This window comes from Odontomachus brunneus, unplaced genomic scaffold (assembly GCF_010583005.1).
Source record: "Odontomachus brunneus isolate Ranch 3 - 2012 unplaced genomic scaffold, Obru_v1 Obru_scaffold_232, whole genome shotgun sequence".
Taxonomy (NCBI): domain Eukaryota; kingdom Metazoa; phylum Arthropoda; class Insecta; order Hymenoptera; family Formicidae; genus Odontomachus; species Odontomachus brunneus.
Window position 1 is genome coordinate 309,416 of NW_022639682.1, and position 12,858 is coordinate 322,273.

The following is a 12,858-nucleotide window of genomic DNA, read 5'->3' on the forward strand; positions in this document are numbered from 1 at the left end:
CCCCCCCTCCCCCCCCCCCCTTTCTCTCTCTCTTTCTCTCGTTTTTTGAGAGCGATCTTTGAAAACTCTTCGATACGAAATTCTATACATTATTTTAAATTGCTTTTTAATTACTATATTTTCTTTTCTCTTACCATTTTTCCTGGCAAAACTTATAAGTGTACGGTCATTTTATTTAAAATGTGGAGAACGCAAGAAAGCGTAGTTAAAGCACGAACCTATAATTACGGATTAATTTCCCAGCTTCTCTCCCTCTTCCCCCCCCCCTCTCTCTCTCTCTCTCTCTCTCTCTCGCTCGTTCTTCGTCTTTTCGATGAATAATAATAGCGAAGTGGCCAGTCGCCAGATGACGTCATAAACCGCGTCGATCGCTCGGCGCGGGCGCGCTTTTATTTACTGCCCACCGACGCAGTTCTCCGTGCAGCTCTTCCGACTCGCAACTTTCGAGATCGACTTATCGTCGCATTTCAACACAGTTATTCATCGTGGCGTTTTGCGGAAAACGTTTCTCTCTACCGTTCTCTACCCTATATCGCGCCGCCTGACAACCGAAAATAAAACTTGATGATACAAGTGGAGCGATTCTTCTATGCATCGCGTGGATATCGCAACAAATTTTTAAACTAACGATTATTTCACGAAACTATTACATTCGATATTTTCATCAACTGTCCAGGAATCGTCTCTAGCGACGATTGTGTACAATCTCGCACGCGTTCGCCTTCTAGAAATCGAAATTCGGGCAATTCGGAGGAGATTCGGCAACGAGAACGGTAATGGGCGAGATTTAACTCTCACGTAACTCTCACATTTTCTACTTCACCCGATTTTAATTTTTAATTAGCCATAAACTAGTAGTAGTATGAGGATTTATGCGTTAACGTTAATGTTATAGTTGAGGAAAATAGCTTGGGATTTAAATACAATTCAGTCATTTCAATAAATTGTTATATAACACAAAGGCAAAGTTACTATAGACTCATTCCTAATATTAGTATATCGGATTAAGATGTCAAAATGTAAAATAAAAAATTTTCGGTTCTTTATATAAAATATAAGAAGTTTCATATAAATAGCATATTTATTTCGAATTATTTCTAAAAACTATAGTACATGTCTAAGATTTCTATATCGAACTCTATTCACGAACGAAAAAGAGATTCAAGTATAGCAAATTCTTGTAATAGTTTTAATAAAATCCGCATTAATAAATTAATACCGCAAATACTTAATGATTTGAAAATTTTTGAATTTAATAATTTTATTAATGATTTTATTCATCTTCTTGGCTGAGAAAGAGTTATGTATTTTATATTTATATAATTAATTTATATAATTTTTGGACGAATTGAAATGTATATTTTTTTTCTTAAAAGTTCAAGTATCAACAAAAGAATCCTAGTAAGTATTAATTTCTTAAATTTATTGTTAGAAAATGTACATAATTTTATGTAAATTCATATATTCGTGTTTCTCTTTATATTTGTAATAAAATAAATATTTAAATAAATATTTGCAATCTTAAGATATCTTTATACAATTCTACTCTACAAATTTATATAATTCTACTCTACAAATTTAAAAGTATATTTTTTTTATAGATTTTTATATTAGTATTTTTATAGAGTTTGAATAAACGAGAATGGAAACGAGTCCGATGTACCAGATTAATGTGCTCAAAAGATATGTGCCATGTGAGAGTTAAATAAAAGATGCTCGCCGCCGGCCGCACACTTTAAACGCTCGTAATCAGCGATTTAGCTGCTCGTCGTGACGTTACCATGCGCGTTCGCCAATACGATAGCCTGATAACGCGAGTTGCATAACGTGATGACGATGACTACGACATTGCCCATTTTTTTAATGCAACAATTATTCGGTGATATGCATATTGAATAATTGTCAATGTACACAGTGTCACGCAATTAGCGATTGTCTTTTCAGTAGCGATATTAAAAGTGAAAATTAAAGAGGCAATTACATTACTGCGATTATACAGAGTGGTCTCAGACTCTCCTTCGCAATTTTTGCGAAAATATAGAACAGATTGAGGTAAACATAAAAGTCCTATACCGTTCTGCGATATTCGCAATAAATCTCGAGATATTAATTAAAGAAGATTAGTGAATAATCACGTGCGATATGGTAGATGAATTGTAGTGGCGTCGTCTGCTGTTGTATATTTTTACATTAGGTTAAACAAAAAATTTGTTTATCATCTTGCAAATGATCACATAGATTTTTAGATATAAATTGAAGAATATGTTTACATTATCGCGCACAATTATGTAACAATTTTCTTTCATTAATAATTAAAAATTTCGGTCATTTTCGTGGTCACTTGCAAAATGATAAAGGGCTTTTTTGTTCAATTTGATCTATATACAATCATACAAGATACATTGCCACTACAGCTCATCTATCATATCGCGCGGTGATCATTCACCAATTTTCTTTAATTAATATCTCGATTATTGCAAATATCGCAAAATAGTATAGGATTTTTATGTTTATTTCAATCCGTTCTACGTTCTCAACAATTGCCGAGGAGAGTCTGAGATACTGAGAGCCTGTACGAGCTCGTATATCCTGAGAAGCTTTTCGAGATTCGATGATATCAATTAGATGTCGAAGCGTCCTCGTAGTTCCATCTCATTTGTCTGTATTTTTCAACATTAATTTTTATTTGCCGCGTGACCGGCGGAAACGCATCGGAAGTTTATGGACAAATTATCAAATGAGACCGCGCGGTCCGCTGACGTAACTGAGCGGTATAATAGGTGTACGTGCGGCCGGTGCGACTGCACCGAACCTCCATGACCTAGGAAATTCTTCGGTCATGAACAATATATACCCAGGTGTCAAAAAGAAATTCATAAAGAGATTTACGAATACAATATAGATAACTGTAGATAACTATAAAAATATAAAAAATTATATAAATATAAATATAAATAGGAAATACACCAAAATAGATAGGTGTACGCAAATTTAGCAACAATTTTATACTAGTCGAATTGTAAAGATTGCGTCCCTCATGAGCAATCCATGTTAGAACTTTAAAAACATCAGTTAAAAAAATTTCTCTCAATTTAATAATTGACTTAAACAAACATATTTCAGTTCAACTAATTGACGATTGATTCGAGCAAATTCGATTGAAGAATATTTAATTGACGATCGATTGCAACGAGTTCTATTAAAAACTACTCTATTCATGATTGACATAAGCGAAGGCGAATGGTCTTGGCAAATTTAGTTAAAAGTCGTTGAATTGAGGATTGCGAATGGACATAGCAAATTTAATTAAAGGCCGTTTAATCGACGATTGATATGAGCAAATCCAGCTGAATTAATCGAAGACTGATTAATCATTTGGTAAAGATTGATACGCAACCAGTGCTCCCCTTAATGTAACTCCTACTTAGCATTTCTGAATCATCAGCATCTTCCACTATACGCGACAACGCTCGATATGAATATTATTCGCAAAACAAATTGTAACCGCAACATATCTTCTACGCAAGAAACGCAAGAGCACAAAAAAGTAATCTTAGCGATCGGTTGTTTTCAGTTGAATTTTGATTATATAAATCGTCATTGAGCAGTTTTCGATTGAATTTATATCGTATCAAACATCAATTGAACGGCCTTTAATTATATTTGATAAGTTCAATCATTAATCGAACGGCCAGTGATTCTTTTCGTTTATATATCGTAGCTCAAATGATCTTTAATTTTGTTTTTTTTATTAAAATCAATCGCCAGTTAAATAATTGAATTTGTTAAAATCAATTATCAATTAAATGGCCTTCAATTAAATTAGCTCGTATTCTAATTATCAATTGAACACGAATCAATTAAAAAATAATTTATTACTTATAATCTTAGTTTATACAACTTTTTTTATCATATGAAATGACAACATAGAAATATGAAAGAAAATAATGATAAAAATTAACTTTCTCAAAACAATATCATATAACGTGTAATATCAAAATATAAGCGTAATTTTTAGTAAATTAGTAGCTACATCAATATGATAAAAATCCATATTATTATATGATATAAATTCAATGAGTATTATTTAATTCAATAAATACAATTTAAAAAATTGTAGAATTTCTCTCTCTATCATCTTGATTGCCTCACAACGTGATAATCACATATGAAAGAGTTTTTCTGAGTATATACTTTTATTAGTTTTCGATATCTTATAATCGCGACGACAATTGTCGTCGATTTATCCCTGGAGGAAGTGGACGAAGGCGGTAGACACGTTTTCTCACGACGTTACATTTTTCTTCGCTCTTCGCACGCGTTCTCGTTCACGACAAGCTCGTTCCGCGATATATCGAAGATCGCGAGTTTTCGCACACGGACCGTGACGTAGAAAATTGAATTAAAAGCTGTAAATTGGCAGTCGATGGCTCGACCATCGAGATATATCGTCGCGAGTGACGTACATACACATTTACCGCGCGACAATTCTCGCTCGTGCGTGCACACACCGCGACGAATTCCGTCCGTGTGACACGCGCATGCATGTGTGTGCATACAGGCGTGAGGCACGACGCGCGTTTCGCAATACGCTTACTTCTCTTCTCCTCTCCTCCTCTTCTCTTGCTCCTCCTTGTCCCTCCACCACCTTCTCCTGCTGCCGCTGATCGCGCTTCTCTCTATCCGTATCTCGTGTATCTCGCTCCGTGTCCTCTCTTCTGCCTCAACGGAGTTCAGCGAGAGGAGAGAAGAGCAGAGTGCGTGAGTGATACGCGAGATTGGCGCAAGGCCAGTCGCGACCGATTGCATAACTCGCGTCATCGCGAATCGCCCCGGCCGGCCGCTCGATGAACACCGTGCCTGGACCCGAAAGTCTCCTTGGAGGTCGGCCTGAAGGAGGATAAACGAGGAAACGAGATAAACTTGGCTGGCGCTCATATACGAGCGCTTTCCTCATCTCAGTGAGGATACGCCTGGCTGCGTCGTGTCTCTCACGTGAAGAGCCTGTGCCAAAAAACCGTCACCTCGTGGCAAATATCGCAAGCAAGCTCGCGTATCGTCAGTAAATTACGCGTGCAAAACATATGATGTATGTAATCATGAGATTCTACAAGATAATAATAATGATAATGATTCTGAACAAAACGACACAAAATGCGGACAAATCGAAACTTCGCGAGGAGATCTTTTCTTTTTCCAAGTACGCTTTCTCGTTTTCAAAAATATCGATTTTAAACATCGGAAATATAACATTATAAGAATAGGTTCTAGAATTTAGCGTTATTAGAGAGCAGTCGGTAAGATTGCGATTAAAGGTAAACAAAGCGAAAAATAATAGATACGATAACAGAGACGATATGATGTACGATTAAAATATAGGGAAGGTATATCGAATAAAATATAAGGAAAGTATATCGAATCGACATATATAAGCGAAGTTAAACAAACTTGCGATATATATTAATAAATATAGAAAAGTGTTCTATATAATCGAACATACAAACACACATTCGGCCAGAGATGATGCCACTGGGGATACCGAAGATAGTATTAATAAATATAAAAGGAGAAAGGAATCGAGTTCAAGACACTCTCACTCGCTCGTACAAGGTTCATATGTTATCTCTTTTCTCACTTGACACTTATTGAATTTCTTAATTTAACCTAGACTCTCTCTGAAAATTATTCTGTCCCTATTCTACGAATCTCTTTCCACATTTAAGGCTTATTCTTTCTCATCGCAACTATTTTGATTTATGAACCGAGAAAATCACTGTAAAACACAAACTCTAAAAACTCTTTGCACTCTAAAAATTCTTACAAAATAACATTGAAATACAATCTTCAATACAATATTGAAATAAAATAATATATTACAAAATACATATATAAACAAGATTTAAACAAGACTTGCAATCAATCTGACAGATCTGTAAAGTAGTCCGGACGCTTTTCTTAGAGCAAGATTAACGTTAGAGCTCATTAACGTTAATCTCGCTCTAAGATGGGAGTTTTCTCTACATGATTTCAGAGTTTTGATACACTGGGTCGAGCAGGCATTTGCGTTTCCAATATCGTCGTCGACCAACGATGATCTTGATCAAACACAAAGGTCAACTGACCTCTAATTTTGACACACATACAATCTGTTCGACATCACCGACTAACAACAAGATTGATTTTATTAGAAGAAAAATTTATAGTACAAAACGGTGGGAACATAGAATTAAATAAACATAAAAGTCCCATACCGTTTTTCGATATTCGCAATAAATCTCGAGATATTAATTAAAGAAGATTAGTGAGTGATTATGCGCGATATGGTAGATGAGCTGTAGTGGCGCCGTCTGTCGTTGTATACTTATGCATTAAGTCAAACTGAATAAAAAAGTTTTTTATCATTTTGCAAATAATCACGTAGATTTTTAATTATTAATTAAAAAAATGATTATATAATTACGTAATAATGTACAAATCTTTAATTAATATCTAAAAATCGATGTGATTATTTGTAAAATAGTAAAGAGCTTTTTTATTCAGTTTGACCACATTATATAAGTAACATGCATAATCATTCACTAATCTTCTTTAACTAATATCTCGAGATTTATTGCGAATATTGCAAAACGATATAGGGTTTTTGTGTTCTTCTTAATTTCTTCTACGTTTCCATAAACGTTGCGAGGACGAATCTGGGACACCCTATATATATAGGGTATCCGGCTCACGGAGGAGCCGCGGTGTTAATGATGTTAAATTAGATCAAACTGAACAAAAAATTTCTTTATTATTTTGCGAACAACCACGTGAAATTTTGAATTATTAATTCAAGAAGATTCGTGACCACGCACCATACGGTAGATGAGCTGTGATAGTGACGTTTGCCGCTGTATACTTGTATATTAAATCAAACTGAATAAGAAAGTCCTCTACCATTTTCCAAATGAGCACATAGATGTTTAGTGATTAATTAAAAAAGATTGATGCATTATCGCGCACAACTGTGTACCAAACTTCTTTAATTACTAACTAAAAATGTAGGTGTTATTTGGAAAATGGTAGAAGACTTTTTTGTTCAGTTTGACCTAAATATACAAGCATACACTAAATATACACAGCATCTACCATATAGCGCGTAATTATTCACGAATTTTCTTTAATTAATAACTTAGAATAGTTGTTCACAAAATGATAGAAGGATTTTTTGTTCAATTTGACCTAATGTATTTGTACACCGCAATTTCTCTGGAGTTACTGGATACTCTGTACACACACACACACACACACACGCGCGCGCGCGCGCACATTATTTTTACATGTTCCTTGAAGGAATCTTTAGCGTGTATTTTCTCGCCTTTAATGTCATTAATCAAAATTCCGCAATGAGAGACTACGAACCTTAAAGCATGTATCTTTGCAATTTCTTTCAAAATTAAACGATCTTCGACAATCTCGCGCCTAGTTCATTTCAGCGGCTATCACAATCACAAGATATTAACGAAAGATACGATGTTTTATCGAAAAAAAGAATAAAATAAAAAAGCAATACCTGATTTTGCTCAAAATTTTCACGTTATTAACTTGTACTGTGTTAGCGCTTTAAGCACTTTAATCAAAATATATCACGTTTCTTTACATATGCAACCTATTATCGCGAATTATTCCGAAGGAGACGCCGTTCGTCATTGATTTCCACGAAGCGCACTCAACGAAGCGTCGCCATTCATCTGTGAACGAAATCGCATGGATCGTAATTGCCGGATAATTAATGCGACGCGGCGGAATCCAATTAAATGGTGCCGAGACGTCCTCGTGTCCCCTTCCCTTTTTCCTCACTTTTCCTATCTTCTATTTACCAATCTTTTCAATTCGCGATCGGCTGGCGATGTAGGGCGCGATAAATCGCGCTATCTAATTGATATGGAGTTAACGCCAACCCAATTGTGACTACTGCGATAATCCACGCACGTTTACGACCGACCTTAGAACGTCCGTTAAATACGTATAATATTACAAATCGTCAATTCGTCCGTTTTATCGGGACACCCGAGTCCTCTTCATCATTCTTATCGATTTCAATGGACTTATCCTTATTGATTCGCAAGAGAATATCAATGTTTATGCTCAAACAGCGCGTAGAAAACCGTTAAATGATATCACTATGCAAAAGAATTTGCAGCATACAATTGACAAGATGTAACATCTCTACGTGTACGTGTGGTGAACTTCTTTCTTTCCCCATTCTTCTTGGTTCTTATTTACATTATACAATTATCGAATTCTTCGCGCGTTACGGTTTACGACGTCGAGAAACGAACAAGCAGTGGGAAAGTTGATCTCGTCTCTCATAAAATTGCAAAAGACTTGCGACAGCTGAGAATTAGATTCACGATATTCATGTATATACAAGGTGTCTCAAAAGGTAAGATCAACTGAAAGATGAAAAGATGAAAGAGGAATTTGAGTAAAATATATAATATATATAAACTTTTTTGTATTCACTATGGTTTAGTAATCTTATGCTTTATACAGGTATGCAGAAACCTCTTAATATTTCAAAAAATTCACATTTTCGAAAAAAAATGTTTTTTCCGTACAAAAGTTGTAGGATTTTAAGTAACGCATTACGTAGTAAAATTAGTATGACCTTGAATAATTTTAAAACGGGAACTTCCATTTTTTATTGCATATTCTTGTAACTTAATTATCGAGAATGTTTTGAAAAACGCTCGAAATAAACTACAGGAATATGCAATAAAAATTCCATATTTAAAATGTTCAAGGTAATTTTTACGTAACCTTAACAATGCTATTCAAGGTCATATTAATTTTATTACGTTACTTAAAACTCTACAACTTTTGTATGGAACTTTTTTTTGAAAATGTATATTTTTCAGAATATTAAGAGGGGGCTTTCTACACTTTCCGTAGACCGTATAAAGCGCTTTACTAAACCACAGTGAATACAAAAGAAATTTATATACATTATGTATTCTACTCAAGTTTTTTTTACACCTCCCAATTAGTTGTCTTTATCTTTTGAGACACCTTGTATATCCATGTCTTTGCGACTCACTCGCGACTTTGTGACATCAGCAACGACAAGTTACAGTTTGAATAAGACTACTGCTTAAACAGATCGAATAATCGTGAGCGTCGATCTCGTGCGGATTACTATACGCTCCGTAATTTATATTCTTATTCTTGGTTGTCGCACTTCAAGATCACGATAGTCTTTCTGAAGCGAAACCATGGAGATAAAAGACGGGAGATAAAGGAAGGAAGGTAACTAAAGGCTGGTTGGTCGCGTGTAGACACGACCGAGAAACCGGCACCACCGACTGACACCGATGGAATCTCATTGACATAAGAGCGAACTGCTCTCGCTATCGACACGTCATGATACATGCGTCGCGTGAATCCGTGTGTCTTATGTCTATCGTCTGTTGTTTATTTATAAGCGCGTCCGTGTGTCACAAAATCGCGAAAACGCGTCGCGTGATCCGAAAAATATGCAGTACACTGAGAAAACATATCTAAAAATTAACAAATAATTATTAGGTGGATACCATTAACATATTTATTTAAATCAAACATTTTTTTATTCAAACTAAGAGTATTGTTTACTCGGTTTAAGTACCTCTCAGTGCACGTATTGTACTTATCTACGCGAGAATAGTACTCCGAGTAAACCTTCACGATTATCATGACGTGAGATAATCTCGATGACGAAAATTTTATAATCATTTTAATTACTTTTATAAAGAACTTATACTGTATTGAATTGATCATTAAATTTACATCATACATTAATGTAAATTTTTTGTTGTATTGATGCAGCAATAAATTCACTAAAAGTTACTTAGATTTTCACATTACATTTTACATGATATATTACTCACCTGCATGAAGTTAGCTTCACACTTCTTGAATTTTGAGTTCTCTTTCATTGTGCTATATTTATGCTGACTTATGTCCCAAACACGAGATCGATAACTTCAATAACATTTAAAAAATAAAACAAAAACGAAACTATACTAGCCCAAGATTTTTGCCGGAATGAAACCAATTCTTTTTTGGCAATAAGTACTAATTTATACCATGTTATGAAATTAAAATAAACTCGATATTTTTTTTACATGTTTAGCTAAATATATTGAACTTCAAATATATATACAAAATAACAAATGACTATTTTTACCATATATTTATCAGACTTCCATGAATTGTACTCAATTGTGCTAATCAAATAACAAGAAAACAGCCAAAAACGTATTGAAAAAAATTTCACATTTATGAATTTACTAAAGTGTGCCGAATTATGCCAGACGAGTATATGACATAATGACATGATCTAATAACGAAATGTTATTAGATCGTTTTCTTAGCACAACCATCTAAATGAAATTACTTTTAGAAATTACAAATTTCATATTCCTATAATTTTTGAATCGTAGTAAGTAGTCAAATTCTGCGAGTTGTGCTGAGTCGTGTGTGTTAGTCGAGTCATGTACAATTAAGAGAAGATTAGATATGCCGAAGCTGAGATAATTGAAGTCGTTAACTATTTACATGTAACATAGGTACGAAAACAGCTTCCAATTTTGTAACGTTTTTAATTCTAGCAACCAAATTACTTTTATGGTTTTAATGACAAACAAGAAGGTAAAAAAATACGATAGAAAGACTATTAATATAAATATTATAATAAAGTTATAAAAATAACTTATAAAAACAAATTATTAAGATATATTATAAAAAGTTACAAAATCGTTTACTATCTGGTTTTCAAGAAATTTATGTATAAAATGCACAATTTTAATAATAGTTGAAATATAGGACAGTTAACTTGTGTAATAATTTTGTAATACTTTATGCACTATATTTTTTAATGTTCCTTAATTATCTTTTTAAAAGTAGGATGATTAAATAATCTTAAAGATCTGTAATCACACACAATATATAAAAATGCGGAAAATACAGGAAAATACGAAAAAATTCAACGTCACAATTATTTTTCTAGTAGCATTAGTGTGTGTCTCTATCAATATAATATATTTATAAATTTACATATGCTTAATACACACACATGAACAATTTCAGCCAAAAGTATTAGTAAATTATATTCTCTTGCATATAGTGTCAAAGTTGTATATCATAAATCATATTTTTAAATATTTAACAAAGATTTGTAGAGCTTCTTCGTGTTGTATAAACCATTACGTAACATATATTTCTAGCAATATTGTCGCAAAATAACAATCTTAAATATTATTGAAATTATAGACCTCGCGTTTGCGGCACAAGTCAACACAATATAAAAGTATAATATAAAAGAAGTCAAAATTTAAACAATACAGAGCTCTGACTCTGTGAAAAATTTTACACTTTTTCCTTTTTTTTTTTGTTATCTTAAATACACATTAAGTTACTCAATTTTGCGGCATAATGCAGCACAGATATAGCACAATTAACAAAAATACAGAACTCAACAAGTATCGAAATCAAGTGTCTAATTTCATACAGGTTATATGGTATGTGAGTAAATTTTGATAATTTCCTTCGTACATTTTTATTCCGTCATATTATACGATAAATACGAATGTCATATGAATAACTCTTAAAGGATACAATATTTACAAATAGACTAGTAAACTTGCTGCCAAATTTATGTACATCTGCCTATCTGAGTTGCTCGTATCTTCGGGCCAATCTTCAATTTCTTCGTCGATTAAGATGTTATTAACGTGCATCGATCGGATAACTCCTTTGACGAAGTCCCATACGAAAGATGTGAGTAAATAATATGATTATTGCATATGATTATTACATTTCCTCTTTCTTTCTTTTCTTACTTCTGTTCGCGCAAATATTGCCGTCGTTGTATCGTTTCGCATCTTTCTCAATCGAAGGATCGCATGTCTTCATTAGTTATGTTACATTTTTTTCGGAATATATATGAAGCTTTAAATATTTCGGAGTAAGAAAAAATTAAACTTTTTGAAAATGACCAGACACAAATGACTTTGTATATTCACTTCATATAATGTATTTTTTTAAACATTTTTTTTATTACTTTATTTATTTAATTTACAGAGAGAAAAGAATAAAAGAGGGAGAAAGAGAGAGAGAGAGAGAGAGAGAGAGAGAGAGGGGGGTCTAAAAAAGCAAAACAAGAATAAAGATTATGGAACGCATGCTCGTTTTTGACGAGGAATTAACTGTCACGTGTCAAGATAATAATCTCCAAAACTGCGTCGATTCGTAATCTGAATATCACCGCTTTCTGATGAAAACAGTGACTATCGCTCGGCGATTTACATGCGAGATAACACAAAGGAAAAAGAAAAGAAGGAAAAAAAGCGTTACATACAGCTGTGAACACCCACTCTTTTATCTTTGATTCTCAGTCGGAATGACGTAATATCCTTGTTCCGCGCGCCCTGATAATTTTATTTTGCCGATGTTACTGCAGAAACCATTATGCCATTATGTTATGCATACGGAGCTACCTTGCATCATTATTATCGCACGTTTGACCACACGTACACGCGCGCGTACACAGGTACTTCTGTGCGAGCGATCCCATGCATCCGATGACGTGAGCGAGGCTGGCGCGTTAGCCCTTTGACTCTCTCGCAGCATTGTATTATCGACGAACGAGTGAACGCCTTCATAATGTCACACGGCGAGATTTTTTGTCGCCCACCACCTCCGTGCGCGAGCATTTTCCGTTCGACTTTCTTTTCTTTACGCCGATCGAGCTATGTACTCGTCTCTCATTCCTTTTTTCATTTTCCTTCCTCTCTCTCTCTCTCTCTCTCTCTCTCTCTCTCTCTCTCTCTCTCTCTCTCTCTC

The 12,858-nt window shown here is 34.1% G+C and overlaps 1 protein-coding gene across 4 annotated transcripts in view; it reads left to right on the forward strand.

Annotated features, from left to right (window-relative positions):
• LOC116852514 (sodium/potassium-transporting ATPase subunit alpha) overlaps positions 1-12,858 on the forward strand; it is a 149,511-nt gene that overhangs the window by 56,654 nt on the left and 79,999 nt on the right. The window lies entirely within an intron of this gene.